The sequence below is a fragment of the Euprymna scolopes genome, chromosome 22 (genome assembly GCF_053919585.1).
Source record: "Euprymna scolopes isolate OS-2025 chromosome 22, ASM5391958v1, whole genome shotgun sequence".
NCBI classification, from domain to species: domain Eukaryota; kingdom Metazoa; phylum Mollusca; class Cephalopoda; order Sepiida; family Sepiolidae; genus Euprymna; species Euprymna scolopes.
In genome coordinates, this window is record NC_136503.1 from 27,535,300 (window position 1) to 27,541,239 (window position 5,940).

Here is a 5,940-nt window from a genome sequence, read left to right on the forward strand (position 1 = left end):
CATGAAGTAATATATATATATATATATATATATATATATATATATATATATATATATAGTAATTTATAAAATATATATGGCGATTAAGCTACACTGAATATTCTATAGGATTCGTCAGGCTTACGCATAAGCCTGACGAATCCTATAGTGGATGAAACGCAGAATATTCAGTGTAACTTAATCGCCATATATATTATATAAATTACTAACTAGCTCTACCTACGTATTGAGCACTTTTGAAGTAAATACTTAAAGTTTACGCATAAATCTATACTTTCGTATATTAAATTTATGTGAGTAAATGAAGTAGTTATATATATATATATATATATATTAAAATGTACTAACATATTTACCATGAACTCGCATGCATGGCAGAAAAGATATAAAACTGTATATAATTCTTTTTTTTTCTGTCGATTTTCGATTTGTCTATATCTTTCTCTTCGCCGTTATCTCCCCTCCCCCGTCTCTCTCTCTCTCTCTCTCTTCGCCCCTATCTCTCTTTTTGCCTTCTCTCTCTCGCCCTTATCTTTCTCATCGCCCCCATCTCTATCGTTGCTCCTACCTCTCTTTGCCCTTGTCTCTATCGCCCCTATTTCTCTCTTCGCTTATATATCTCTCTTTGCCTCTCTCTTCGTCCATGTCTTTTTCAATGCACTCTTTTTCTTGAGACATCTTATTCTCTCTTTTATTCTGTCTTTCTATCTTTTTACTCTCTTTCTCTCTCTCTTTCTCTCTCTCTCTCTCTCTTTCTCTCTCTCTCTCTCTCTCTCTCTCTCTCTCTTTCTCTGTCGATATTTCTTTTTCTTATTTGAATCATTCTCGCCCGTTTTCTTGGTGGGTTTTGCTATTTACTTCCATCCATCTCACTCTCTTTTCTCTGTCTCTCTCCCTCACTCTCTCTCTCTCTCTCTTTCTCTCTATTTCAGTCCTATTTTTCCCTCTCTCTTCATGTCTCTAAATGTTTTATTCTCTCTTTCTTTCTCTTTCACCTGACTCATAACGCGTTCTCTGGGCGCTCTACTTTCTTTCTTTACACTTTCCACTCCCCCTCTATCTATCTATCTATCTATCTATCTGTCGGTCGATCTCGACACACTCTTCTCTCGCGCATCTCTCTTACTTCTCTCTATTAATGTTTATCATCCTCCTCTTTTTCCTTTTGTTGTCATCCCCTCTTCTTAACTTCTTTTGCACTCTGCATCTCCTTGCGATTCTTCCTCTCCTCGTTCTCTCTCTCTCTCTCTCTCTCTCCCATTTCTTTCTTTCTTCCTCCTCCATCCCCTTTCACTCGCCTTTACTCTCCCACTCTCTCACTCTGTTTGTCTATGTATCTTCTCCCTCTTTCTCGTCGCTCTCTATTTATTTTTCAGGATATTTGCAAACCATGGGTGTCTCTCCCAGGACAAAATATCCGAATTACTAGGAACAGGCGCATACCTTTCACAAATTACAGCTCATCAGCAGACACGATCCTATTCACTTTTGTTTTCACCAGACGCAGTCGCGCGTAAGACAATTTTTCTCTAGCCCCCAACCAACCATGCCTAACCCATTCATCATCTCGGCAGTTGACATATGGCTTGAGACATCCGCTTTCTTTTTCTTTTTCTTTTTTTTTTTTTTTTTTGACAGACACGCATCGATAACTGAAAAACGGACAAGGTCATAATCAGATAAAGCGCGTGAATAGTCTCATTAATGGATATGACCATGTCCAGCCGTATCCAGCCGTGTCCAGCCGTGTCCGATATTATCACCTGAATACATATGCGTGTGTACGTATCGTTAGCCATCATTATTGTTATCTTCAACGATGAACGGGTTTAGATCGATAGGCACAAAATTGACAGAGATCGATATAAAGCGAATTAAAACCCGAAATACAAATGCGAGTCGGGACCCCCATCAAGAGAACGCCAACTATGAGAGAAGAAAAGGAAGATAGAGGCTTCATTTGAATAGAGGTTTGCCAATAAGAGACAGATGTCAACTTCGTTTCAAAATAAATATTGATAAAATGTGCATCCTTTCTCGTTCAAAACAGATTTAACGATCACGTACACAATACAGATGGATCAGATGACAGAAAGATACAGCCACAGACAACCTCCAATCTGCCGTCACACGCCGAGCAACAGCCTATTCCGTAAAATATGAGCGGAGAATGATATATCAAAACATGTTGATTCATTACCGGTGCGTCAAGCATCCTCCTATTCTTCTCAGTGTGTGTGGGGAGGGAACGGATTACCTTGATCATACACACAGCTATACAGCAAGCAATTACCCATTCTCGTCTTTTTTTATTATTATTATTTATTTAAAATATATGGCATGAACCCATCTTTTATAATTTACGGTGGGAGTGAGATGGAATCTCAAATTAAAAGACTCTGGCACGCGTTTCAGATTCAAATATTCTTTCAAACATTCACACATGCATGGACTATTGTTGCCACATCTGGGCTGGTGCATCTACCACTAGTCTCTTCCTCATCCAAAAAAGATTCTCAAATGTAATAGGTCACGCATTATCAGCCAAACTCCAACCTCTATCCCATCGCCGCAATGTCGTATTTTTGTTTATTTTACAAGTATTTTAATGAAATGTACTCTGATGAACTCTTAAGACTTGTGCCCCATCGACGTATATACTCTCGACTGGCAAGCAGCAAAATCCCATCCTTATACTGTTTAAATATCTATATACCGGAAAGCCTTCTGCTTTAATAGTTTCTTCCCTTGAACTGCCAGACTTTGGAGTTTCCTACCCATTGTCTGGTTCTCTGACTCTACTAACTTGCAGATGTGTAAATGTTATGTGAAAAGCCACCTCGCTGCTTAATACCTCACAATCCTCTGTTAGCCATAATATCAAATAGTAATCCCATCCCAAGTGGAAATTTGCCTTGCTTAGAATGAAAATGATTTTTAAACGGGTATTTGTGATGAGAATACAATTAAGAAATAGTGTCATCGATTTCTATAGTCAACGTCGAGTATCTTTGTACATAATTATATAGACCAATGTTGTCTATAATAAGGCTGTTTTTTTTGTTTGTTTTTTTTTTGTTTTTTTTTAGATATGGTTAATATGGGGGATTATTCCAGAATTAAGAGAATAAAATGAGAGAATAAAAAACGAAAATCTTAATAATTTATAGCACCCTTTTAATAGAGTCCAACATTTAAACCTTGCATCTGACATTAGCCCGGCATATAAAATCAACAATAAGTTTTTTGAAATGAGAGGGGCTCCTTCGGAATGAACTTTTCTGTTTAAAGCACAATTGAAGCATGATACTTGACTTTTGCATTTTAAACTTTAATTCAAGCCATTATATATTAAAAATAATTTTATTAAATCCACATTAGGTTATTTACAGTGCAATATGATATAGACTAAATGTATTGTGGATAATGAGAAGTACGACGAGATATCTGTACTGAGTGTATTGTCAGGTGTGGACATCGTACCAAGCAAGACCAGATTATTCCCATAAAGCAGTTCTGAGGATGAGTAACTTAAATCTGATTTAACGGCAGTCGAGTAGAATAGTAGGTAGCATTTCAGGCCAAAACCTTAAGTTGCCTATCTCATTGGAAGCTAGGTGATAACTGGTTGTGTGAATGCGTTATGTACATAAGATTCACAATAACTCGCGAAAAAGAGAAGCTTCAAACTGCCGGCCGCGATCAGTAATTATTTATATTAAGAAATGAAAGCTTTTGCAATAGTCTCCGCAGAAATATCGATTATCGGTGTCGCTGCGGGACACCGAGAGAAACGGTCGACACTCGTTAATATGTAAGAATAACCAAAACTGACAAGCCACGGTCCCAGGATATCTATATGAACATGTCAGAAACGCCCTACGGGAAGGGGGGGAAACATTCGAGGGGCATGTCGGTGAATCTTGGAGAATTGACACTAAAGGTGAGCACAGGTTCAACAATTGATAGTTTGTCGAATGGCCGGCAAAAAAAAATGACTATGACATGTTTTACTGATGCAGCAATTCCCGGGTGCGATAGTGCGTGCAGTTTCTTAAACACCGTTCATTGATGTTGTTCATGTACCAGAGGGCTAGGGACCCCCCTCCAGTGGCAGTGTTTCAGAGTATTTTACCCTTCGAATTGGGAAGTTGAATGTCCGAGAATTTGCTACAGGAAATTTTTTCGGGCGTTAAATATAAATTTTCCAGGGCTAACTGGTCCTTTGTCATGTCTTTTAAGTTAATAGAGGCAGAAATTGTGAGGGCACTAACCCGTAGTCAGGAAAGTGCATCGGCTGGTACGTTTTCAGTTCCGGAAATATGTCTAATGTCACTGGTAAATTGAGATATATAGTCCAGATGATGGAAAGTGTGAGGCGAGTGAGTATCAGATCTAGATGACAAAGCAAAAGAGAGTAGCTTGTGAGTCATGGCGTCAAATTCCGCTTTAGTATTTTTGAGACGATCATGTGTGAGTCGTCTCGAACGAGAGAAAACAGAAGTTGAAATAGAGAATATAAATATATATTTTGGTGTGGTGAACGGTCGAATGCACCAATTTTTAATATGTGACGTAATCAACCTGAGGGAGCAATTTGCCCTCATTGGGGCCTACGGAGGGCCGAATAACTATGCTGACCATTTTAATCGATCCCGGGAAGCGACAGATATCCCGACGAGTTGAAATAGAGAATATAAATATATATTTTATTTCATTTTCAAGATAGATATTGTTTGGAAGTCAAAGAAATATATTTTGCATTTAAAATTGGTGACAGGAATTTAGAACAATAACATAACACTGTCTGGCCTTAGCAAACTCAAAAGCCAGATGTCAGACTGACAGGGTGACCTTAGGGGTCATGTGAATTTAATATATCTGTAAATCTCAGATCATAAAAATGGTGGATTGCATACCCACAAAATCTGGGATTTCCCGATTCCGTGACGTGATCTGATTGGCTGAGGAGACTTCCAACCCCGACCATACGCCACTATTAATACGAATGTCGCGTGGAAATTAGCCAGTTTCGAAGCAGTTTCCGAAAGAGTTTGTGCGTGAAAATCGAGGTAACCCGCCGTTCCCTGGAGACGTGACTCCTCCTCCTCCGCCCGTCTGACGCTGTCTGTGAAAAGGATTTGAGACTGAAAAACTTACTAAGAACTGAACGATATTTGTAAAAACATTGTACATAAGTTTGTGAATTAATTCTATAGAGTAGAATTCACGTGTCTGTTTTTCTTTCTGCCTGCGCCTTCTATATTCGCTTTCAGCATACAGGATTCAATGTAGCAACCCTCAAAGAAGGGCCAGACGATCCGAGCCGAGTTTCCAGACAAAAAGGGGTCCTAGCCGAATTTCATCAGTGTAGGGTTACAATCAAATGTAGTATCAACTACTTCTAGATAGGAAGTATGGGTGGTCAAAACTTTGGGACTGTATACGATGTTAGTTAAAACATGTGTCGGAATCACACAGGGACGTGGAATTATTCACAAATCTTCGCTTTCTATCAGCAAGTCAAAATGATCTAGGACATTAGAATCTAGAATTGGATTGGGTAGGTCTGCAATTATTAATGCCCAACAGAGTTCTCAGTTAAGTTTGAGATCGAGGCTCAATGAAATTTGACCATAAGTGTCTATCATCGACGAATTCATGGCAAATAGAGAAATGTCTGATTTATTCGGTTTATTAAAAAGCAGACGTAACGGTTAAATGGAGCACGAGGATCCTGTGTCCACCATAAACGAACTGTTCGACAGATGATCCTTTACAAAAATTGCACAAATTTGAGAACACTCGCCAGAAGCACATGGCGTGCTCAGGTTCTCCGTGATTCGTTTAAAACAGCAGAGTGATCGGCACTGGCGAGCCCTCTCACCATAAGTGAGATGGTACCAGCAAGGTCCAGTATTATTTGTAATACGCGGCCGA